This window comes from Dermochelys coriacea, chromosome 1, assembly GCF_009764565.3.
Source record: "Dermochelys coriacea isolate rDerCor1 chromosome 1, rDerCor1.pri.v4, whole genome shotgun sequence".
Classification (NCBI taxonomy): domain Eukaryota; kingdom Metazoa; phylum Chordata; order Testudines; family Dermochelyidae; genus Dermochelys; species Dermochelys coriacea.
Genome location: NC_050068.2, coordinates 323,014,375 through 323,041,672, shown reverse-complemented (window position 1 = coordinate 323,041,672; position 27,298 = coordinate 323,014,375). Strand labels below are relative to the sequence as shown.

The 27,298-nt window shown below is 39.9% G+C and overlaps 1 protein-coding gene across 1 annotated transcript in view; it reads right to left on the bottom strand.

Annotated features, from left to right (window-relative positions):
• The window catches only part of CELSR1 (cadherin EGF LAG seven-pass G-type receptor 1), a 292,313-nt gene that overhangs the window by 138,373 nt on the left and 126,642 nt on the right, over positions 1-27,298 (bottom strand).

The following is a 27,298-nucleotide window of genomic DNA, read 5'->3' as shown; positions in this document are numbered from 1 at the left end:
TGAACTTGTTTTGTATGTCACATGGTAGGACTAATACCTATAACCTCCTTCCAGGTTATACACCCTTCCATAGCTTAGCCAAAAAGAAGAGAGCCTTTGGTACACTTGAATAAAAAATGGTTGAGTGACAGAGGACTTAACTGTCCACTTAGTTCCTGGTCTCCTAGGAATTGAGAATGAACAAAACATATCTCTCCACCCCAGAAGGCACTATCAGATTTGGGGATAATATACACACAGATGACGGAGGAATCACTATAAAGCTCAGGCTGGGCTATTCTGTGTATATTCTGATACATGAGAACAGCTAAGAGACTCTTGTATCTTTTCATTCAGACTTTCAGCTACTTGGGTTTTTTTTCTCTTCAAAATGTATAAGAAGTTAAATAAAATTCTCTGGGGGCTTGTTTATATGGAGATTTAGTGCATGGCAAGTCGGGGTATAAATCTACAGTCCCCTAGCCTGCCAGGGAATGGGGCAGGTTGGTAAAGATCAGCCTGGTTAGTCTGACCTTTCTTTGCCTGTAAATGTAGAAAATTATCCTACACCCAGAGCATAGGTTTTTTTCCAATGGGTAACTGGTTACTTTTGTTAGTTTTATTTATACCTGATTACTTGATGATGGGTTATTGTTAAAGTCTCCTTGTCTAAATTAATATTACTATATAGGATAACAGTGCATTAATGTGGATATAATCCTGTGCAGCATTTATTTATATCAGTACTTTGTAACATACACATATTTGGCTCTCTCTTCTATCTCCAGATGGACTCTAACCCATTTGCACCAAACAGTCTTTTATGGCTATTTCTCTAGAGTGATTTCCTATCCTATTGTGTATATCTGTTGAAAAAAGGATCTATTCTGAAACTCTAGAAAAATGTTCTGTTACAGTTAAAGCATATCAGACATTGTAACTCAACAATAATCAATGTTTTCCTCTTTCAGTTTATCATGCTCTATATTTGCTTCAGTTATAAAATACTGCAGACATCAAAGAAAATGTTTTAGTTACATGTTAAAGTGAACAATTCTGAACTGACAGAGGGGATGGACTAGTGGGCTTTCCACAAGCCTTCGACTCCTAAGTGCCTAAGTAATTTTCAAAGACGTGATTTATGCCACGTTTGAAAATGTTAACCCATGTTTAACAAGCAAGGCATAGTGTCGGCACATATTATTCCAAGGACACTTCTACTCTGACGAAGCAAAAAGAAATATTTGCTTTCTGGAAGCTGAACATTTTTCTTAGGTGCTGCAAGGATTTCACAAAACCATCCTCCTGGTTCTCAAAAAAGAATAACACTAAATGCAACAGCAGTGGATAGTGGAGAAATGTGTCTGACTGATGGTCAATATGTTTTCACCAGTCCTGACCTAGCTGGATGAACAAGTGGCTGGGAAAAGAGGATGAAGGGAGTTTTCTTCTCCTTGTACTTGGCCCTCTGTAGAAGTGCAGTTGCAGCCATTGCACTCCTGGCACACAAAAACTGGGAAGTCAATGGTGCAAAACTCCTCAAAGCATATCGGACAAGCTCTGCCTCCAACTTCCAAACCCTATTTCCCTCCAAACAACAGAGCTGTGCCAGCACAAGATAGAGTTCATACTGTAACTCGTACTACTGGCTATCATGCTGATCAATACAGTCTCATGGTTTCCTTGTACTCCTCCCCCGATCTGTCTGTATCCGTCCGTTGTCTCGTCTTTTACTTCGATTGTAAAAGACAATAATGTCTTTTGTTCTGTGTTTGTACCTAGCACAGCGGGGTTCTGGTCCACGACTGGGGATCCTAGGTGCTATGATAATATAAATAGTAAGTAAAAGGAAGATGACGGGTCTCTGCTCCCCCAAACTTCCATCCGAGTTGTGCCTGCCTGAGGCACTGTACTTCCATTGGCAGCTGCTGGTCCACACAGCCTTCCTCCTCACTCCCAGCACAAACAGGGGCTTAAAAGCACAGTCCTGACCTAAGGAAGGGAGAGATGTGCCACTTTCCCCTGCCCCCACCCTGCAGACTCACAAAACAAAACAAAAAGCACCCAGAGGGGATGGATGATTTGGGATTCAGTTCTTTTGTCTCATTCAAATGAGAAGGAATAATTGAAAAAAGAAACAATACTGATGGGGATTACAGATATTTATGGCACATCTGCTGGAGAAATGAATTAGTCTATGGACTGCAGAAATTTTAAACACATTCTCAATATTGTAATATCAATTTCTGATAGTCACTAAGGGCTGTACAAAGCTCTTTATCTCCTGTGTAACTTCCACTCAAGTCAATGGGATCTATGTGCACAGCTTGAGGTCGTGATATGGTAATGTATTTTCTGCCTTCAATGTTTGTTCAGTATTGAAAGCTCCTAAATCAAAACTTAGGCCTTGTCTAGACTTGAAAGATCTGTAACCAGTTCCAGCAACAGGGATAGCAATGACGTAAACACCAGCTCAGTTCTCATAATTTGATTGCAAATCTTCCAATATTTGGTGTTTTTCTTAAAGTCTCAGCAGTTGGAGTCAAGAGATTGCATGAGACTTCAGCTCTCATTTTTTGAAAAAAGTAAATTTCTAGCCCTCATATCTACAAAGAAAAGCTTCAAAAGAGCACCCGGAAAGCTCAGAAACTAGAAGACAAAAAATAAACCTCCAATTTTTTTTTTTCCCCCTTAAGGGTATGTCTACACTGGCAGAGTTACAGCGCCGGCAGTTACAATGCAGCTCAGAGAGCGCTGAAGGGAAACCACTGTTGAGTGTTCACACTGTCAGCTGCCTGCGCAATAGCGTGTTCACACTTGTGGCAGTATTCGGAGCAGTGCACTCTGGGCAGCTATCCCACAGAGCATCTCTTCCTCTTCTGATGCTAAGAATTGTGGGAAGGCGGAGGGAGTTGCAGGGCATCCTGGATCCTGTCCCAATGCCCCGTGATGCATTGCTTCGCATCCCAACAATCCCTGTGCTTCTATCCACATTTGGCACCATCTTTCAATGGTTTGTGTACTGCACACTCTACTTCTTCGGTCCGCAATATGCTGCTTGCTCTCACTAACACGTCACAAGTGGCGGTGGAGCTATTCCTTAAACTACAAAGGCAAGAAGAGTGCGACATTGATCTCTGACACGAGATTGCTTGTGGCATTCACGGAGGTGCTGACCACTGTGGAACGCCACTTTTGGGCTCGGGAAACAAGCACTGAGTGGTGGGATCACATTGTGATGCACGTCTGGCATGATGAGCAGTGGCTGCAGAACTTTTGTGTGTGGAAAGCCGCATTCATGGGACCGTGTGATAAGCTTGCCCCAGCCCTGCAGTGCAAGGACACGAGAAGGAGAGCTACTCTGCTGTTGCAGAAGCGTGTGGTGATTGCACTGTGGAAGCTGGCTACTCCAGACTGCTACCAATCGGTGGCTAACCAGTTTGGAGTGGGAAAGTCAACCGCTGGACTTGTTTTGGTGTAAGTGTGTAAAGCCATTAATGGCATCCTGCTCTGAAAGACCATGACTCTGGGCAACGTGCGTGACATTGTGGATGGCTTTGCACAAATGGGCTTCCCTAACTGCAGAGGGGCGATATATGGCACGCATATTCCAATTCTGGCACCAGACCACCTAGCCACCGAGTACATTAATCGGAAGGGGTATTTCTCAATGGTTCTCCAGGTGCTTGTGGATCACCACGGGCGTTTCACAGACATGAACGCAGGTGCACGACGCATGCATCTTTTGGAACACTGGCCAGGGCTTTTAAGAATAAGATCCAATGTGGCACATGGGAATGAAAATTACACAGAAGTTTCCAGTTACTGTTGAGCACTATAGTAGGTGAATGTAAAAAACCCTATTGCAATGCAAATTACACTGATTTGGCATGAGATATGGTGATGTAACACACAGCCTTTCAAGGGCTTATGCTTTATCTCCATATGTATCTAGCAAAAAGACCAATTACTGTATGTCTAGAGATACAACATACATTAGGTAAGACATGGTGTCTGCAATTTATACTATCTCACTTGAGATAATATAGTCTTGGAACAGACTTTTCTAAGAATTCCATCTCCCTGTTATCCTGTATTATATACATGATGAGAAGCCTTAAGGCTTATGCACAAAAAACATGTCTACCCTCAACACATTTACATCCATTCATAAGCTTTGCAGAAATATCCCTTACTCAGCTGATTTGTAATGTAAATAACAATCTTAGAATTAAGAAGAGAAGAAATCTTACTCTGCCCTGAAGGTATATAGGCCCGATGCTCAGTTGATGCATTATTTAGTGCTTCCTTCTACACCTTGACATTCATTCAGAATAGCTATTTTAAGGAAGGGGTAGTAGAAAGAATGGTAAACTAGATCAACTGCATTTCTGAGCTGGACATGCTACCTAAGGGCTAGATTTTGCAACGCCTTCTCACATTAGTGAGAACTTAGGGTTTGGTTACACTTACATTTTATAGCACTTTAGCTTGCTGGCTCAGGGGTGTGAAAAATCACCCCCTGAGCACAACAAGTCAGAGCGCTTTAAAGCGCTAGTGTAAACAGGATCCCAACGCTGGGAGCTATGCTCCCAGCGCTCAGAGCTAATCCCCTCGTGGAGGTGGATTACCAGGAGCACTGGGAGAGCTCGCACTTCAAAGTGCTGCCGTGGGAGCGCTCCCGTGATAATGCTTTGAAGTTTCCAGTGTAGCCATGCCCTGAGTCAATCAGTTCCACTGCTTTAAATGCAGGACAGGGTTGCACTATTTAGCGCGTAAGCATTTCCATAGATAGCAGTAATGGAGGTTAGTTATGAATAAATCAAGGCTGCATATCCAGGAAAAAGTACTATTTCTTGCAGAAAAATGGCAATTATCCCTAGACACCATATATTTCACAAAGACATGGTTTAATTGTCAGTTTCAATCACTCAATGCTTTGTATGGTGTGAAAAACGTTTTATTATGTACCTAAATCAGGAATCAAAGGCTTTACCTACAGGGTTGGGTCCTCTGTCTCCTAAATTCTTGAGGTTTTTTCTTTCTGTCTCCTACTTCTGAAAAGTTTAGCACCCTTTAAGCAGTCAAAACCAGGAGCATGCCCTGTAAATAGACTACTAACAGCAGCCGGATGAGGAGAGCAAAGGAGATACAAGCATTTAGGAGAAAGTTTCTTCTCCTCAGACGAAAACCCTACTGTTTTCTTTGGAAGAGTCCAGTCCCCTTCCTCCTAAACTCCTGTTTACTTTCCTCTTCTCTTCCTGCTACTCTTAATGGTCTTATCTGAAGATTTATCATAACAGAATCCAAGAGCAAAAGAGCAGTCTCCAACCAGCCCTCCCCTCCCCCCGCCCACTGCACTCTCATTCCCATTTTAGCAGACAGATTGCTCAGGTTTGTCTCTTCAAATGTACAATAAATAAGTGAAAAGCTGGTAAAAGCCTGAATGTCACATTTCCCACAGATTTAAGGATTTTCACAGGAAAGGGTCAATTTCAAATTTTCCATGTAACTTAAGATGACTATGAAAATAAAGTTGTAATATTAGGAGACCAGCAGACCTCAAATAAAATCATACCTCTTGATTTTACAGTATTCTGCTTCTTAACAATTGTAACAGCTTTGTTAAAAAGAAGGGTCATGGATAAAGCTCCAAGTTTGTCACGGAGATCACAGAAGTCACGAATTCCGTGACTTTCCGTGAACTCTGTGACTTCTGCAGCGGCCAATGTGCCTGGCCCGGGGGCTGCCTGAGCAGCTTGGGGAGCCTCTGGGCCAGGCGCACTGGCTGCTGCTGGGGAATCTCAGGACCCCTGCCCTGCAGCAGGAGTTTGGGCATGCGGGGGGGAGGGGGTGTCAGGGCTGGGGTTAGGGTTCAGGGTGGTGCTTACCTGGGGAGTGGGGCTCCCCAGAAGGATGACAGGAGCTTCCCTCCCTCAGCTCCTAGCTCCACGCGCTGCCTCCACCTGCAGGCGCTGCCCCCCCCCCGCAGCTCCCATTGGCTGCATTTCCCAGCCAATGGGAGCTGCAGAACTGGGGACTTGGGGTGGAATGGAGGCAGCAAATGGAGCTAGGCGCTGGGGTCACTGCTTCCCAGGACCAGGTAGGGAGCATGCCCCAACCCCACCAACCTCCCCCCACACACCTGTGGCACCCCCTGGGCCGCAACTCCCTCCCCAGCACCCGTGGCATCCCCCAGAGCCACGACCCTCTCCCCAGTACTCACATCAGCCCCCTGGGCTGCGACCCTCCAGCACCTACAGTACCCCCCGGGCCATCCCCTTGCAGCACCTGCGGCGCGCCCAGGACTGCCCTCCTGAGCTGCCCCTACCCCCAAGTTTTAGTCAGGGGTATACAGTAAAAGTCATGGACAGCTCATGGGCCGTGAATTTTTGTTTACTGCCCGTGACCTGTCTGAGTTTTACTAAAAATACCCATGACTAAAACATAGCCTTAGTCATGGCCAATTAGTAAGAATAATGGATAGCAGTGAGATAGCAGACAATAAAATATTAATCACATATCATAAAAACACCTTTACAATAAATCTATTAAGGTAATTAAAACATGGATACCAGGATATTTAGACTTTTAATTCCTCGCTATCCACAAGACATATTAGTGTAGAAGAATTCCATGTACAAAAGCACAGTATCTCTATCATTACTACAGGTTATATTGTAGGTTAAGGTGCTTTGCTTTAAGTGGTGCACAGAATTAGCAAAACTAATTTGATATCTGTGATATCATTCCTCTCATGTCTCCAGAAAGGGTTCCTGAACAACAAAGAACAGTCATCCAAAAAATATCGGGAGTAGCATTAAAACCTTAACCACATGATAAAGATAGTTCTAGTCTAAAAAAATATTAAAAATGTAAGTAAAAGCAAAACCAAACCCCCCCCAAAGTGAGGAAGAGCGGGTTTACACTTACAATGCTGCATCTGCGCTGCTATAGCGCTTTAGTGGAGACGCTACTATGCTGATAGAAAAGCTTCTCCCGTTGGAGTAGCTAAGTCAATGGGAGAAATCCTCCCATCAATATAGCACCGTCAACACTCGGGGTGTGCATTTTTCACACCCTTCAGCAACATAGTTCCACCAATGTAAGTTGATAGTGTAGACCTGGTCTAAGACAGGAAACAGCCACATTTTCTTAACATCTTACAAAAGTCATTGGTCATGTGTAACATAAGGTATCTTGTGTGCAAAACCTTGAGCTAAGCCTAATCTTTGAGCTATAACTAGGTAGAAATTCAAAAGAGTACATTTTATTTTTAGGCTTTTAGGTTTTTTTTTTTAAAGGGACTGATGGAAAATGAATCCTGTCAAGTTCCAAAGCTTGTAATTATACCTTATTAATTCTATTTTCTAGATTATTTTGCAGCTATTTTGCAAAATATGCTTTCATTTTAAAGTAACTTTAAAAGATTAAGAACATAAGAACAGCAATAGTGGGTCAGACCAATGGTTCATCTTACCCAGTATCCTGTCTTCCAACAGCGGCCAGTGCCAAATGCTTCAGAGGGAATGAACAGATCAGGGCAATTATTGAGTGATCCATCCCCTGTGGTTCAGCCCTAACTTCCAGCAGACACAGGTTTAGGGACATCAAGAGCATTTCATTATGTTCTTGACCATCTTGGGTAATAGCCATTGATGGACCTATCCTCCAGTATCTAATTCTTTTTGAACCCAGTTATACTTCTGGCCTTCACAACATCCACTGGTAATGAGTTCCACGGTGACTGTGTCTTGTATTAAACAACTGCAAACAAAGATTAACTATTAATGGAATGATATTAGATTGGAGGAGGTCTCAAGTGGGGCTCCACAGGCATCTGTTCTGCATCCAGTGTTTAACATATTTATTAATAACCTGGATATAGGAATAGAGAGCATACTGATCAAATTTGCAGAAGACAAAAAATTAGGCAGGTTGCCAACACCTTGGAGGATAGCATTAAAATTCAAAGGGATCTTGATAAATTGGAGAACTGGGTTATAGACAACAAAATGAAATTCAACAAAGACAAATGCAGGGTGCTACATCTACAGAATTAAAACCAAATTTACAAATACAGAATGGGGGATAACTGGCTTTGTAGCAGCACGGCTAGGAAGGATCTGGGAGTTGTGGTGGATCACAACCTCAACATGAGTCAGCAATGTGATACTGTTGCAAAAGAAGCAAATGCAATTTTAGGTTGCATTAACAAAGGCATAGCATGCAAGTCACAGGAGGTGATAGTACTACTCTACTTGGCACTGGTTAGGCCTCAGCTGGAGTACTGTGCCCGCAGACACTGCCCCCGCAGCTCCCATTGGCTGTGTTTCCCAGCCAATGGGAGCTGCAGAACTGGGGATTTGGGGTGGAGCAGAGGCAGCACATGGAACTAGGGTCACCGCTTCCCAGGAGCCGGGTAGGGAACTGCCCCAGTCCCACCAACCTCCCCCGCCCACACCTGTGGCACCCCCTGGGCAACAACTCCCTCCCCAGCACCTGTGGTGCCCCCCAGGGCCACGACCCTCTCCCCAGCACTCACAGCAGCCCCCCGGGCCATCCCCCCCAGCACCCACAGGGCTGCCCTCCTGAAGCGCCCCCACTCCCGCTGTACATTGAGCTAATGTTTTCAGAGAATTATCCATAATGACTCCAAGATCTCTTTCTTGAGTCGTAACAAGAAAGAGACCCCATCATTTTGTATGTATAGTTGGGATGATGTTTTACAATGTGCATTACTTTGTACTTTACAACATGAATTTCATATGCCATTTTGTTGCCCAGTCACCCAGTTTAGTGAGATTCCTTTATAACTCTTCACAGTCAGCTATGGATTTAACTACCTTGAGTAAAACTAATTTTGTATCATCTGCAAACTTTGCCACCTCACTGTTCACCCCTTTTCCAGATCATTTATGAATACGCTGAACAGCACAGATCTTAGTACTGATCCTTGGGGGACCATGCTATTTTCTTCTCTCCATTGTGAAAACTGACCATTTATTCCTATCCTTTGTTTCCCTATCCTTTAACCCAGGGGTTCTCAAACTGGGGGTCATGACCCCTCTGCACAAGGTTATGATGTGGGGAGTCACAAGCCACCTAGCTCTGAAGGCAGCGCTGCCACTGCAGCAGCACAGAAGTAAGGGTGGCAATGGGGCACTAAGTCTGCTGTGAAAAGTGATACTGACAAAGTTTCTTTGCACCCCCCAGTATTAAACAGTAACTATTTGTAAAACTAACTTACCTGCTTATAACAATAATTTGATAAAAATGTGTTTTAGTTTTAAATTAAAAGCAGTGAGAAAAGGTAAATTCATTTTAAACAATATGGTTATAAATTTAGCATTTCAAATAGTGTTAAATATTAAAAAATGTGTTTTGAATTTATAAGCATTCAGAGGCTTGCTTAGTGAAAGGGGTCACCCATACAAAAAGTTTGGGAACAACTGCTGATGAAGTGAGCTGTAGCTCACGAAAGCTTATGCTCTAATAAATTTGTTAGTCTCTAAGGTGCCACAAGTACTCCTTTTCTTTTTGCGAATACAGACTAACACGGCTGCTACTCTGAAAACTGCTTAACCAGTTACTGATCCATGAAAGGACCTTCCCTCTTATCCCATGACTTCTTACTTTGCTTTAGAGACATTGGTGAGGGACCCTGTCAAAGTCTTTCTGAAAGTTCAAGTACGCTATACCAACTGGACTATCCCTGCCATGTCTTGTTAAAGTATATGTGCTTTATTATGTCATATGGATTGTTTTTAATTATTAATATAAAACTCTTTTATATTCATAATTATATTTTTTACAATATGCATGTCAGTGCACTGATCTCTTCAGTATGGGTGGCCCATATCTACCTAAACTATGGCTCCTTAGGCAACAGGCAAGTGTGTTGTAAAATATAATGCATAGGCTCCTATACACTTAGTTAAAGCTGCATTTGAAAGATTACTTATGGTAAAGGTTTTTCAATTTTCATTTTAAGAAATAAACTGAAAATTTAAAACAGTGATTGCTTTAAAAGCTTCAGGCTTAACAATCAATAGCACAGTACAGTCTACTCTTGCAGAACAAAAACAACCCGTATGAGTAGCATGGGATTTAGATGCACTTACTGAACCATGACACTCTAAACAAAGGAGCGTTTGCAGCAACAATGAAAATCCAGTTCCCATAATGCTTCATACTACTGTATTTCAGAATTCTAATTATCTTGATGTTCAAGTCCAAGTGCCTCACTTTGTTGCTCAACTGTAGAAAATTTCAGCCATTGTAAAACAAAGAGTGCACACACACAAAACTACCTTAAACTTTGCCTTCTTTAACAGGAGACTCCTTGATCAGTCCCTCTCTCTCCGCTTTCTGAACGCTAGAATCTCTCATCTCTAAGCTTATATTTCCTATAAAGTGACCACCTGTCTGTCCATTGGTGAAAAAGCAGTCTCCTTGCCCGAGGATGGAAAAAATGCAAAGAAGCCCCTTATTAGTTTCTATAATTTTGTTCTACTTTCATTGATAATTTGTTTCCCAGTACTTAGAGACAGGACAAAATCAGATCTGCTTAACCTCCAGCTTTGACCCAAGGCTCTAGTTTTCTCTAGCTCTGCCAATATCTTTATGTTTCCAGACTTCCTCATTTGACATTTAGCATTTTGATGTTTACATGCATTTGAGAATTTTATCCAACTAGCAGTCTAGAAAACTTCTTATAAAGATGATTATGAAAAAAGCCAGCCCTGTACATTAAATATATTATGCCGAATTAAGTTAAACTGATATAAGCAGTTGTAAACCAATGTAAGTCTACACAGAGATTTGCACCAATTCAATAAATTGATTTTAATTAAAATAGCACAAGTTTCATACTGAGATAAGGTTTAAGTCTCTCAAGGCAAAGCTGGCACTTAGATATTTGTGTTCAAAATTATACTAGTTTGTAGCAACAAATGTTTGTATAGCTGACAGTTATTCACATAACTGTCTTGGTTTTAAGAAAAGGAGTACTTGTGGCACCTTAGAGACTAACAAATTTATCTGAGCATAAGCTTTCGTGAGCTTCATGAAAATAAATGCTCATATAAATTTGTTAGTCGCTAAGGTGCCACAAGTACTCCTTTTCTTTTTGCAGATACAGACTAACACGGCTGCTACTCTGAAACTTGCCTTGGTTTTATTACTGCCTGTTATGCAACATAAAAACTTCAACTTTGCACAAGTCTTTTAAAGATAGACTAATAGGCAGTGGCAAAGCTATCAGCCATTGACAGACCTTATCCAAATACTACAATAGTCTATAATAAAGACACCAGCTATCATAGTAGTATTACTGTTAATCACAATGGTTCGGACCAGAGGTCGGCAACCTTTCATAAGTGGTGTGCTGAGTCTTCATTTATTCACTCTAATTTAAGGTTTTGTGTGCCAATAATACATTTTAATGGTTTTAGAAGGTCTCTTTCTATAAGTCTATAATATATAACTAAACTATTGTTATATGTAAAGTAAATAAGGTTTTACAATGTTTAAGAAGCTTCCTTTAAAATTAAATTAAAATGCAGAGTCCCCTGACTGGTGACTGGTGACCCGGGCAGCATGAATGCCACTGAAAATCAGCTTGCATGCTGCCTTTGGCATGTGTGCCATAGGTTGCCTACCCCTGGTTTGGACGAATATTATGGAATACCATTATGTGTTTTTAATAAGGAAGAACGCTTAGAGCTATGTTGTGCTACAATTGCAAAAAAGAAAGTGACAACAGTTGAAATTTGTTAAGCAAAGCAAGTGTCAAAAAGCAACAGGGTCTTAAGGAGACAAGGTGGCTGAGGTATCTCTTTTATTGGACCACTTTCTGTTGGTGAAAAAGACAAGCTTAATGATATATGATTAACTTTCCATTCACTGAAGGCTAAAAATGCCATTCCAAAGATATCACAGAATCTTGGAGTCATAGCAATGAGATGGAAGCAAACTGCTAACAGAACAAACAAGATACCAACCACCTCACAAGAACCCTCCCCCCACCCCATTGTGACTGGATCCCTCATTTTTGTAGTATTAATATAACAATTAACACAGAAATGTCAGACATAGCATCACACTACTCAGGAACCTGCTAGCTTCCGAATTGTGAATGGGCAATAATGATAAGTGAATAAAGGGGTAAAACCTAACACGCCACATTTTGGGAAAATGCTTGATGCATCTTATCTCTCTGGCAGAAACCTATCTTTGTCACTCTTTGGAAACACATGCATAGTTTGTAATGACAATAAAGTATCACTGAACAGAATACACTGACTTTGAATCACCTTTAATGATAAGTACGTCTCTATTTGTCCTGATGCAGTGTTCCTGCAACATCATAATAAGAACAGAAAGGTATTCTTTTAACAACATAAATGAATAGATAAAATGCATCTGATGAAGTGAGCTGTAGCTCGTGAAAGCTTATGCTCAAATAAATTTGTTAGTCTCTAAGGTGCCACAAGTACTCCTTTTCTTTTTTGCGAATACAGACTAACACGGCTGCTACTCTGAAACCTAGATGAAAACACTTGTTTAATTGTGAAGAATACAACGGACATTGAAAAAAACTGTATGTTTATATTTGTGCTGACCAAAAAGTATTAACACAAATCTCTACTGAAAACACATTGCATTTTGCCTTATTTTAGGTACTTATATGGCAACTGAGCACTTCACAGTCTTTACTGTATTTAATATCACCACACTGCTGTGAGATAGTCTCTGGCTAGTGTCCTAACCACCAGACTATCCTTCCTCTTCCTAGGAGTCACAGATTCTCCAACACCACTGGAAAGGTTCTCAACCAACCACAAAGACAATCAAGATTTCAGCATGTATTTTCTATTCTAAAAGGACAATCATGAAAATGTTGGCTGTTGACTTTGTTTAAGCTACACAAATACTGGTCTATATTAGCAGGAGCACATTTCTAATCCACGACCCCATAAATTAAATCAAGTGCAAACAAAATATGTGTATACATACTTCCATGTATGTATGCACTCATATTGTATATTCATTCGGACACACACAAATATATATCTAATACATACAAACACACACAATGCAGCTTGTTCAGAAAGCAGCAGTTTTTCCTACCTGGTTGAACAATCATGATCCCTCCCACCTGGACTGTTTTTATTTGTATGAAAGTATAGGTATTATTCCCCTCCTGCCTACTTGTAATGTTTTTCCATTTATATGTAGTTTATATTGCATTGTGAAGCAACTGAAGTAAGTAAAGAGGAAATTTTATATATAGCTTTAAAATAATATATTGAATATCCTGGATCATGCAAAATATAGTCACTCTCAGCAGTACAGGTAGGTGAGGTTTCATGAGTTCTCAGTAGGGTAAAAAAAATAAATTAAAACTGGAATTTTTAAAGACGCCTTCAGGAATTAGACAGCCAGTTCCTGTTGAATTGTATTGAGATTTGGGCACTGAACTCCCCTAAACTCCTTTGAAAATCCCAACCTAAGTCAAAAAGGCTATCAGATTCTCAGCATGGCAGATTTCAGAGGAAGTGAGCTGTAGCTCACGAAAGCTTATGCTCAAATAAATTTGTTAGTCTCTAAGGTGCCACAAGTACAGCATGGCAGAAGATTTTTCTCCCCCTGAACCCAACACCAGGAACTCAGGCTCACGCAGATAGATGTAGTGCTCTATGATCAATTTATAGGCAAGGTTCAATGCAAATGTAAGTGGGCACAATTCCACTTACACCAGCAATAAATGTGTCTTTTAAAATATACTCAAGTACCCACTTTCTCAAGCAAAAATCTGAAAGTGAATTGGAATCTAGACACTGTTCAGCCACTTAAGAGATGCAGATAGAGAGTGACTGAAGATGTGTTATCAAGGTAGCACATTCAGCTTCCAGGGCAGAGGTTAAGTGATTATACTGGTGTTTGGTCTATCACTTTCTTTTACAAAGCACCCTGAATGCAAGTACTTTAAAGTGCTTTGTAACAACAGAAATCTTGTCAAACCATTATAAAACTAATTAAAAAGAACAAACAAAACATTTAAGTCTTTAGCTTGGTTTTAAAAGAAGCCAAGGACTTTGATCTGGGCAAAAAGAAAAGGAGGATTTGTGGCACCTTAGAGACTAACAAATTTATTTGAGCATAAGCTTTTGTGAGCTACAGCTCTCTTCATCGGATGCATCCGATGAAGTGAGCTGTAGCTCATGAATGCTTATGCTCTAATAAATTTGTTAGTCTCTAAGGTGCCACAAGTACTCCTTTTCTTTTTGCGAATACAGACTAACACGGCTGCTACTCTGAAACCTTCATCGGATGCATTCAGTGGAAAATACAGTGGAGAGATTTATATACATAGAGAACATGATACAATGGGTGTTACCACACACACTGTAAAGAGAGTGATCACTTAAGGTGAGCTATTACCAGCAAGAGAGCTGGGGGGTGGGGGGAGGAGAACCTTTTATAGTGATAATCAAGGTGGCCATTTCCAGCAGTTAACAAGAACGTCTGAGGAACAGTGGGGGGGGGGGGTAAACACGGGGAAATAGTTTTACTTTGTGTAATGACTCATCCACTCCCAGTCTCTTTTCAAGCCTAAATTAATTGTATCTAGTTTGCAAATTAATTCCAATTCAGCAATCTCTCGTTGGAGTCTGTTTTTGAAGTTTTTTTGCTGAAGTATTGCCACTTTTAGGTCTGTAATCAAGTGACCAGAGAGACTGAAGTGTTCTCCAACTGGTTTTTGAATGTTATAATTCTTGACATCTGATTTGTGTCCATTTATCTGGGCGAGTATTTCCACAGGCAAGAGGCATAACACATAAAGCAGGAGGCTTCAGAAGAGAAGTCTAAACCCCAGGCTCTTTCAGCAGGCTGAATTCACTGACTACCATGGAATATACTGAAAAGAAAGTCTCTGTGATAACTGGGTGAAAAGTAAAAGAAGGTTTTGTACAAACCTGATAAACTTTTAAGCCACATTGGTAGCCAGTGGATGAACATCAGGACTGGGGTAATAAGAGAAAACTATTTTCCCCTCCTAGGAAAACTCATGATAGATTGATGTTAAAATTAGAGGCAATTTACAGTCTTTGACGAATAAACAGTCAATGACAAACGCATCACAGTAATCTAATTAGGAGGAGACCAAGGCATCAACAGCAATTTCTGCATCCTGTCAAGTAAGCACTGATTGTGGAATTAGCTGCAGGGAAACTCCAGCAACATCTGTGAATCCAATATAAAGTTCATTTTTCCAGTGCGAGTTTCTACTGCTGTAACAAAGTTTTGTCCATCAAAAAGTATGGACAAAAATGTAGGTCAACCATTTTGGATCAATCAAAAATCAGTTTTACAATTTGGACAGTCACTCCATGACAGAAAATTTAGTTGTGAAACCACACAACAAGGATCCACAGGAACCAAAAGGAGAATCTGAGTGACAATCAGACAATCAAAGCCAGACCACAAATAAAACTGTCAAACTTCAAATCTACAAAGAGAAGACAATGGCTAGAATGAAACACTAAGCAATCCCATGCAATTACAGCAGCAGCTAATCAGCATGTTGCCTACTCTAAAACAGAGATCATTCGTAAAGCAATTTAAAAAAGTTAGCTTAGCTCTTCTACCAGCCAATTCATTCAGGCTTCAAAGAAGTTTCACTCTGTTGTCCCCATGGCAGCAAATAATAGATATAGATGCTCTGGTAAAATAAACTGTTATGCGAAAGGGAGAATTAGTGTCTACAGTGAAGAGATGGAGAAAATTCCATCTCTTCACTCAATAAATACATTTTTAATTGAAGTTTTAAACTATTTTAAATTCAATCATCATGAATGGACAATTTTTCATAGTCTTCAAATAACAAGATGAGTGAAATAACTGGTGAATCCAGCCTGGAATCAGTAATGTATTAAACCACTCTGATTTTACTTGTATAGTGGATAAATTTGAGTTAATTATTTATGTAAAATCCCAATTAGAGGTAAAAGTTTTTAGCACTGCTCTTATTTGTTAAAAGTGTGGTTCTGTCCTAAAAATATGACTATCAAAATGGACTTATGGGGTTCCCTCATTGTGACTCACTGACTTCCACCTATTTTGTAATTTTGCAAGTAAAAAGATTGTTTTTATTTTTTGCTAACTGCTAGCTCCATAAATTCACCTTGAGGCCTGGCTGTCCAGCTAGGTTCATTTAATATCACACAGAATCTACAGGCACAATTATATCCTCAACTAAACCATCTTGAAAGTAACAGAGCAGCCTGCTTGAGAACACAATCTGAAGACAGGTTGTATAAGTGTAACTGAGGGCATAATTGATCCTGCTAAATCACTGATGGTGATGTATGAAATGGAAAGAATCAGAGAAAACCGACACTCACCATCTCATCACAATGCTCATGCATCATAAATGTCAGCAAACTCTGCAGTGGTCTGCATGCTAATTATTAAGATTCTGCTGCTAAGTATGGCTCTAACTAAGGACGGCCCTATCATTCGAAGCATTTTTGGATGTATAAGAAGGAAAAATCTAGCAGCTAAGAAGAAAACCTTCAGAGCCAACACTATGGAGAAACGGACAAAGCAAGATTTATTGTACACTGTCCCTGGAACTACTATTATTGAGCAGCTTGAAGAGGGAAGGGAGATGACAAACAATGCATTCAGAACGTTTCTGGCTTCAAATTTTAAGAAAGCCTGATCCAGGTTTTCTAAATAGAAACTTTGTGTCAGAATGGGTTCTGTGTCTGTTTCATCTCAAGTTTTAAAAATAGATTGAGATTTCCCCCCTTTCTATGGCGTTAATTTCACTGTTAAAGTATTAGCTTCAATGTGATGCCAAATATATTGCACCTGCATTTGTAGCCTGAGCAATTAATGATATATATATATAGAACTCAAACTGTCAAAAGTGGAGCCTAAAATTAGATTCTTAAATCCATATTTAGACACCTAAGTAGAGGTGGCCTGATTTTCAGAGGTGATGAGCATCTGCAGCTCCCACTGACCCTCAACTTCCACATGAAAATGATTATCTTGCAGGTAAAACTGTGGCTGGCCCTGAGTGAGTGACACAACTGGGGAAGACTGTCTCCTTTTCCAGCCAATACCAGGTCATATCATAGTGTGGCTGAGATAAGGACGGAAAGATATATTTTTTGCTAACTGCTAGCTCCATAAATTCACCTTGAGGCCTGGCAGTCCAGCTAGGTTCATTTAATATCACACAGAATCTACAGGCACAATTATATCCTCAACTAAACCATCTTGAAACTAACAGAGCAGCCCGCGTGAGAACACAATCTGAAGACAGGTTGTACCTGATAAACTTTTAAGTCACATTGATAGCCAGTGGATGAACATCAGGACTGGGGTAATAAGAGAAAACTATTTTCCCCTCCTAGGAAAACTCATGATAGATTGATGTTAAAATTAGAGGCAATTTACAGTCTTTGACGAATAAACAGTCAATGACAAACGCATCACAGTAATCTAATTAGGAGGAGACCAAGGCATCAACAGCAATTTCTGCATCCTGTCAAGTAAGCACTGTTAGTTTCAAGATGGTTAGTTGCTTCAGTGTGTGCTTCCCCAGAGATCCACGAGGGATTCTGCTTAGGTCAACTGGAATCTCTACTGTCCCAGCCAGGGACCACCAAGGTAAAGGAAAACCGGCTCCCCGGACCAGACCCACAATCCCGCCGGTTACAGACAGTACGGCTAGATATACGAGTCACTATGGAAACTCTATGCCACCAGAGAATTTCCCTTCACGGGTGAGATCCGCCAGGTTTAAGGCCACTTGTGCCAGTGGAAGAGTGCAGGGAAGCCAGAGTGCAGGGGAGGGTTATATTCCTGGCTTTGACCTAGAACTGGTGAATGACCCTTGCAATTTCAAGCATCTCTGTGCCTCAGTTTCCCCATCTGTAAATTGAAGGTAGCAGCACTTCTCTACCTCAAAGAGCTTCTTTTGAAGCTTAATTCGTCATTATTTGCAAAGAACATTGATGGAAGGTGCTTTATAAGTACAACATGTAATTATAAGAAATCAAGGTTTTTTTTACAAAAAACACAAAGAGGTTTTTGACAAATGATACGCATCAGCATTAAAATCCTTCTTACTGTGAAGTGCCCAAAACTGATGAACTTGCTTCCATGACTATGTGATACAAATGGGGCATTACCCAAAAGAGAAAAAGTCAATTATATATCACAAAGGAGTATGGCGTTCCTGAAATGCAGAACGGAATGTAGAATAACAGAGGAAAGACCTACTGTCTGTGGTTAATTGCAAAGAAGAGGTTGTAGAGATTCCTCATACGTTCAGATATTAAGTCAGCTCACACGGAAACATCTGGGGTTCATTGCTCCTCAGCATGGTTAAATATAACAGTCTTAAGGGAAAACTTCAAAGCACCGAGAAGTAAGATTTATGAGGCATTATGAGTCAACATGCATAGTTGTTACAGAGGAAAGAAGCGGATAGGTTTTTCCAGCTTTTGTGCTAGCCGTGCCCTCTAAGCATTTTGCAGAAGCTAAATGCTACCTCCAGACACCTTGCTGCGTTGCCAAAAGTTTCAGCACACTGAATGTTTTAGCCTTGCTGGTTTTAAAAGGAATACAAGGTGGGTGTAGTAAGAACACTGGTTGTTCCCAAAGCACTCTGGATACAGACTCCATTTGAATCAATGAGAGGGCTTCCAACATCAGCCTCAGAGCAATTAAAACATCAGTTTATTTCAATTAAAGGGAGAGGAGATTTTCCATCACGGACAGAAAGAAGGCAAGAAAAGGAGCTAGAGAACAGCCATACAGGAGGTATTAGGCTTAGAACTGCTAAATATACAAGGACCTCCACTGGTTCTGTAAGAACATTTTAATTTATATTGAAAACAGGTGCAGACACCAGACTGAGTTATGGTGATGCAGAGGAAACAGGCAGCCGCATAGACATAAAATGACAATTTTGTTTCATGTCCATGCAGTGATGCTTTGTTAGAGCTATGTGACTGTCATGAACATACAAACCGAGACCTGAATGAGCAAACGACTAAGACAGGACCATGATAATAACAACATGACACCCTACTGGGGAAACAGAGGAGAAATTTTCTGAACTTTAATAGGAATCAGGACTTTCTTACTTCAAAGGATCTCTCTCATTTTAAAATCAACTGTCCTATTTTAATGCCATACTGAAACTAGAAGTAAAAATAACCAACATTCCTCTGAGCCTTCAGGAAACAATCCAAGGAATTACAAAAGCAATACTCAACACTTCTCTTGACTTTCACACAAACAAAATTAAGAGACTATTTGAGTCAGAAAAATGTTTAGACTTGTTAGGAGTTGGAAAAGGTGTATTGTGCCTGTTGTTAAAACATTGTGAGCCATTCACTGCCCTACCCAGTGTCTGGAATTAATAGTTGTTGATCGGTTGAAAAGGAATCCTTATAGGAAGACTTCCCATTGTTTTTAGAACATTGACAACATACAATTCTGCTGAGTTCAGGTGAATGTGCACTTAAACATTACCAGTAAAGTCAGCTAGCTATAAAGACTGGGCCAACAATCACTCCTTTGTAGCAGTGAAGAGGAACTAGTTACAGGACAGTAGAAAAAGGTTTTAAGATGAATCCATCATGCTGTTGTTCTTTAATATTTGCATCTGGTAACTCAAAAAGATGATCCATTAAACAGTCAAAATTACTAGATCTAGAGAAGCATTTAGGAACAACAGGATTTGTTTGTTATTGTTCTTATGTTTCAGATTATTAATTTGGTCATCAAAATTGTTTTACACAACATAAGGATAAACCTAACAGTTATGAAAATTGGAGAGTCTCTAATAAACAAACCCAGACTTTAAGACTACAGTGAGGTGCCTGAAGGAATCATATTAAGGTACATTAGGCAAGATTTTGCTCTGTTACACACAAGCAATCCCTCTGACTTAAATGGAGCTGCACAAGTGTAACTGAGAACAGAATTTAAGACATTCTGAACAACATAATATGCTCATTATGGCTAGCCTGGCTGCCAAATTTCCGGACTCATCATGTCTGTGGAAGCTGAAAACCTTCCGAGTAATTATACCTGGCTTGAAAAATTAGAATCTCATCTCAGATGAAGACCAAACTGGGATATTATTGGCTAAAGAATAGAAATCCCTGACAATATCACAGAACTGAATGAATCTTTGCATTTTCTCATACAGCTTGTACATAGCTTAAAATATTCATGACTGGATTGAGGACTTACTGCGCTCTACATCTGCTGAAGACTATGAGTGGTTTTTCCTGAATGACCTGGATCACTTAACTAAAGACCAGCTATTAAACACTGGCAAATACAACATGAATAAAACTAAATGGCCAGACTTCCAGGGCTTGCCTACACATGAAACACTAGAGCAGCACAGAGGCAGTACTACAACTGCACTACGATAGTGCTTCAGCATAGATACTACCTACACTGAGAGGAGGGGGCTCTTCCATTGGCATAGGTAATCCACCTCCCCAACAGGCAGTAGCTAGGTCGATGGAAGAACATTGCTGTCTACACTGGGGGCTAGGTTGGCTTAACTACATCCGCTCCGGGGTATGGATTTTTCACACCCTGAGCAATTTAGCTAGGTAAACCTAACATTTTAGCATAAACCAGGCCTTAGAGAAATGCAATGAATTCTGCTGCTCTGAATTTCTCAGTGCAGCGTTACTGTATAGAATCTTAAGAAGAATTCTTCTGTCTACCTAGCTACTGCCTGTCCAGGAAGTGGATTAACTACAGCGACAGGAGAACCCCTCCCATCAGCGTAGGTAGTTTCTACACTGAAGCAGTACAGCGGAGCAGCTGCACCACGGCAGCTGTGGCATTGTAGCATTTCAAGTGTAAACATACTCTTAGCTATTCTCTATGTAAGAACCACAAAAGTAAATTAAGTGTGCAATAGTGGTGCTGTCTTGCAGTGAAAAAGGCACTATATTTTAATCTGCACGGAAACACAAACTGAACATTGAAATATAAAAATAGTAAACTTCTCGTATAGAAACAGTGTGAACGTTAGATATTTAAGGCATGGTACTTAGAAGACCATGTCCTTGATTAGGCAAGTGGAAAGTTGTGTTTATTTGTGACTGACTTACTAAGAATTACAAACTTCCTACAATATTTGTTATCCCATCTCATTTGTTTGTCTCATGCACCTGTTAAGCTTTGTCTTTTAGACTGAAAGCTCCTTAGGATGGGTACTATCTCGTACAGTTGTACAACACCTAGCACAATGAAATCCAACCAGTAATGATGATCTGCATGACACACGATGGGAGAGTAAGGTTTCACTTCATGGTTTCTCATGTCAATACAGTAACATGACAGTAAAGCTTACAGAAAAACTGCAGTGCAACATGTACAAGATCTCTCTGATCACTACATTTGATTACCTAGATGATTTAAGGTTTACATCCCCCTCTCTGAAACAAAAGCCAAAGAAGAGGTGCAGACGGCCCAGGAAACTCTGAGGCACTATTTTTATAACAACTGCTCCCCCCAGGTGTTTGGGTGGCCAAAGAAAAGGCAGAAGGAATACCTTTCACTGAAGGAGAGTAAAAATTGGTGGGGCTAGATCCCTTTAACTTTTTTCCATTCCCCCCCAGTTGCATCTATGCCTCCAACGACTGTGCAGGTCTCAGGATTAGGCCCCTGCCCTCAAGAGCACAAGGTATATTAAGAGCTATATCACCATTTTTACTTCTGTCCATGCCCCCACTCATATTCAGGTCTAGGGATTGTTAGCTTGAGTTCCCAGCTGACCTTAACTGCTTCAGCTGCTCTCAAACCTAGCTCTGTGTTTTAGGCACAATAGAGCATGAAATACACCTGGAAATAAATACATGAAGTAGTTATTCCACATTATTCTAGTTAATGACATTTGTTTGCTTAACTTGAAATACCAGGCCCTGTAATAGATGTAATTTAAACCCTCAGTCATGCACCTAGTCCCATCAAAACCAATGGTGACGTTATTATTGTGTACTGTTTGCTTAACGCTTCCAAAGTACTCAGATTTGTAAAAAATGAAGAAATGAAGATGGTCGCTACTCCAAAGTGATTGCTATAAACATATGTCTCCTGTTCACTCACCTCCTTACATCACAGGAAGTGAAACCAATCCGTAATTAGCCAGTATTCCAATTTCAAAAATACCTTGTAAAAGCTCGGTTTACCTTTGTGCTAGTAACTGAAGACTCCTGAAGACAGAGAAACTTTCATCATGTATAAATGACTAATAATTACAGCAAAACAAATGGAGAACTTCAAAGCAGGAGTCGGGGGGAATGGAGGGAAATTCCAACTTATTAGAACATAATTAGGATATTATCTCCTATAGGACATAAATACCATATTTTAGCAGATAAACAGAGTGCTTTTATACTGAGTTATGTCTGTTTTATGACGTATCATCAAGATTTTGTGTTCCTCATCGAAGAGATGACAGATTTTACTATTTTCTTCTAATTATTTTTCTAAATATGGCTCTTTATAGGGAAAGGGAGATTTTATAACTTCAGAGCAGGCTACATTCCACTGAGCAATACCACTCCAACAGGGGAAAGCCATCTTTTAAGTTTATTCAAATATTCAACAATGTCTCATATTAATATGATACTGCACTGAATCAATATCGTGATGGCATTTCTGTAGGGCCAGTATTCCTCCACTTTCAACCTGTGTAATTTTCCATGCATACCCATACCAGTGGGCAAATTTTTATTCTATTTATTAAAATTTACTAATTTTGCATTCAAGTAAACAAGCAATGTTAGTACTGAAAATACCCTGCATTATTTAAATAATAAATATATGTGAATTTTTTATAGTTTTAAGCAGTAAATTATTTTTTTTAACATTTTAAAATAAAATATTATGGGATATGAATATCTATAAGTCAAACAAGTAAAATGGCTGAAATCTTATTTTATATAAGAACCAGAACAGGGACCATCTTTGTGTTTTGTGTTTGTACAGCACCATGCACAATACACTCTTGATTCATAACTAGGGCTCACAGGCACTATGGTAATACAAATAATCAATAATAATGATAAAGTTTAAATTTTTTTACCCCCCCACAGCGATGGATATCAGACTGACAGAGGCTAAACTACTCAGTAAAATATTTCTAAGATTATTTCTGATAATGAATTATTTGTTGATAATATTTTCCACCTGGTCCTCTGAGTGGAGGAGGGAGGGAAACAAACTCTGGCCAATGACCACCATATGTTAGTTCAGTGGTTCCGAAACTGTGGGGCGAGCCACCATATGGGGGCGCAGAAGAACATTCAGAGGGGTGCAGTGGGGCCTGGGCCAGCCCACATCGGGGGGCAAGGAGGGAGCACCACTCGGCCTGGCTCTGCCCCCAGCTCCGTTCTGGTTCCGGCTCTGACCTCAGTCCTGCCCCAAGTTGAGACCCCAGTTTCAGCTCCTGACCCCAACCACGACCCGGTCCTGGCCCTGGCCTTGGTCCCCAACCACAGCCCGGCTCCCAGCCGCAACCGCAGCTCCCATCTTTCAGCCCCAGATGCAGCTATGGCCCCCAGTCTTGCTCCCAGATTCCAGGGGGCGCAGACAGATTACATTACAGTAAGAGGGGACATGGAATAAAAACTTTGGGGACCACTGTGTTAGTTGTATTAATTTCAGTGGAAAAAACATATTATAATACAATGTAGGCATAAAGGTCCTAATGTAGCATCAACTTGATCATGCTGCACATACTGTATTTTTATTGTATCTGTTTAACAATAAACAGGAATATATTAATATTCGTACTGAATAGCAAACTAAAAATATTATGGTGATACCACAGCAGAGCCATATTTAAAGAAGCATTGAGGTTTGACGTTTAAAGCAGGGATTAAACTTCTTTATTATATGTGACTGTTACCATGCAACTTCTCTAAACTTACAGCACTTACTCTGCTGAATGAATTTTATAACTGAGCTAACATGAATTTAAAATGGACCCTTAACTTTTTCTGGTTTGGTGTGTAACTTTGTGGCTCCCTCTAGCAAATGAATTTCTATATTTGATATGTGAAACTAGTCTTATTTCTAAAAGAGAGCAAAATCTAAGACGTGAACTACTTTAAATTTTAACATTAATTTTTATGTACTAATACTACTTAATCATTATGTACACCAAAATGATCATTATGAATATTTCTCAACAAACATTACAGTTATTAAATATGTGTATATCAAAAGGATGTTCCAGATTCCAAGCTTTCATTATTAAAAAAAAAAAAATTGTTTCTAGCCTTCATGGTTTTGAAGAAAATCTCAAAAACAGTAACCAAATATAAACCAATACAGTGTTATCTCCCTGAGCCTGCAATAAGTCTGAAGCAATAAAGTTGGAGAAGTGTGAACAGTCCCATTCATCTCAATGGTGTGTTTAACTATGGAGACTGAATGTGATTATTCAAAGGTCAACATTGTTAACTATTTTACTGTTGATCATTTTGGCATAAACCTCCAGCTACGACAAGTGGTTTTGAAAATACGAAAAGTGCATCGACAATTGCACTTAATGTAGCAATTAAATCTTTGTGTGAATAAAATACATCCTTTCCGTATGTATATCACTTACGCTATAAATACAGAGTGAATATGCAAAGAAATTAATTAATTAGTTTATGAGTTAAGCATTTAAAAATACCTTTTACATTTTCATCTGTTTTGACAAGCTTACATGTTTTTTTTCCCAGAGATTTCCAGCAAAGAAATTTCTGAACAGATGAAAATGCAAATTATTCCAAATTCTAAAACATGGGTTAATTAAGTTTGTTAATGTGCAAGTTTTTGTTTAATAAACTGTTAATCATAATCACTTCTATTTATACTGTAATGGTCATTATAGAAAACATTTTTCACCAAATTAATTGATCATAAAACTTCCAACACTGTCTCACAGCTCGTTTCAGTGTTCACTGGTTGAGCTACAAGTTTATCATTTGGACCTTAGGAAAGGGACTGATCTCCGGCAGACTTCCTCTGATATCTAGGAGAACTCCACATCCTGTGCACCTCTTAAGTGAGGTCTCTGGTCCTCTGTCCCTGGCCTGGTACCCCCTCAGTGCAATCCTCCCCCTTCCTGTGCTGCCCCCTCTCCATTGCCCCATCCTTTGTAATCTGTGGATCGACCCAAAAGCCACAGATGGCAAAGAAAACACTTTCCATGTGGGGGGCTTGGAGCAGGCCCTATAAGCACATACCATTTAGACATATGCATTTTCGTCCATATGGATCTGTATAGGTATAATTTTCGAAAAGATAAAACTTTAGAAATCTAAAACATCTGCTGAAAGAAAATGCATGGGGCAGCGGACAAAAGATGTTCCCCTAGAAGAGATGGAGACTAGCTGAGGGTTTCAGGAGTGAAGCTGGCCAAAGAACAGGGCTAAGGAAGCTTGGGAGCCACAAGCAATCATATTTGTTCTATTTAAAGCTTTACACTCACACTGGAAGAAAATGACCTAAATGATGTTCCAGCTTTCTCTGCCTGGCCTCAAAGGTTTTCAGCCAGCCAGGCTGCTGGAGCTTCCCAAGAAGTTTTGAATAAAAGATGAAAGAAGCTGGACCATTGGTTTAAGCATTTTCCAGGGGCACAAAGTTTCAAATAGAGGAAGTATGTTTATTTGACAGCCTCCCCAGCAATGCAGCCATGCCCACTCCCCACCACCTCAGCCCTGACTCTCAGTCCCCCCTGTTAAAATAGATTAATTTAAGATTTATCTATTTTTAAAAAAACAAACTACACCCTGGAAATTCCTAGACAAAATATTTCTAGTGAATGTTATTTAGACATTTAATATACGCTGTTCAAAGTGCACAAGCAAAACAGCTAATTTTTAAAAGAAAAACAGGAATTATTTAATAAAAAACAAATATATCCTCAAAGTATCATTAAAACTTTAGCGCTTTAGAAAACGAAATACCCCCTCTTCCCTCCTCCTCCATTTTAAAAAAATATTTGCTGATGCTAAAAAGATATAGATACTACACTTTGTTTGTTTTTTGCTTCTACACTATTTCACTCTGTTTTTTAACTACCTGGTATAACATAAGCTCCTAATGATGCACTGAGTAAGCATACTACTGAATTTCCATTGGTGTCAAGAAGAGAGTTTTGTCACTGACTTTCATGGAGTAGGAGCAGGCTCTGGACCTAAGAACTCAGGAAATACTTCACTTTCGCCTACATCAACTTCCACAATGGACACACTAGGAATACACTAATAGAACGGATAATATCGCAGTAATCAGCAGGAACTTCAGAAAGACTATTTATTCTATAAATTCCTAACTACCCAAATAACTATAATTCCTGTTGACTGTCAGTGTGTCATTCAGGTTTTCTCAGAAGGTCAAACAGCTAAGAACTTTGCCGTAATGTAAGTCTCAGCTGAGAGTTTAGGCCTGATCCAGCAAAGTACTTTGACACATGCACAATTTAAGTTCAAAAGTAATCCCATTAACTACAATGGTTCTACTATGTAGCATTTAATTCTTCTTCTTCTATACTCTTCATAAATACTGCAGAAGTAGCACTTTAACCTTTATTAATTGTCTGGTAAATTATGAGATAAAGTAACTAAATCAACAAACTGATAAAGATGGGCCTACTAGGAGGAGAATGACAAGAAGAAGAAGCAATCTTATGTTCTTTTAAACATACAATTTCTAGAAAGGAAATTGGATCGAGAGATAAATTCTCTCTTTTTATATTTGCCTGGATGGGTATTCACAAATTGAAGCTTATATATGGTATTTCCCATCTGCTTACATTATAGTAAGTCTTTGAAACAGGGACCATTTTTTTGTTCTGTTTGTACAGCACATAGCCCTATCAGGTCCTGGTCCATGACTGGGGCTTCTAGGCACTACCACAATACAAACAATAAGTAATAATAATAGTTGAAAATAAGGAGTGACTCATCATAACATGGGGAGGGATAGCTCATTGGCCTGTTAAACCCAGGGCTATGAGTTCAATCCTTGATGGGGCCATTTAGGGATCCAGGGCAAAAGGTGGGGATTGGCCCTGCTTTGAGCAGGGGGTTGGACTAGATGACCTCCTGAGGTCCCTCCCAACCCTAATATTCTATGATAACATGTTGCACTCAAAGAATACTGATTTACATCTAGCACTGTTGGTTGTCTTGAGTATTATTTAAGGGGTAGAAGATAGTTGGATGTGCAATCAGGGACCCTCTTTTCCCTC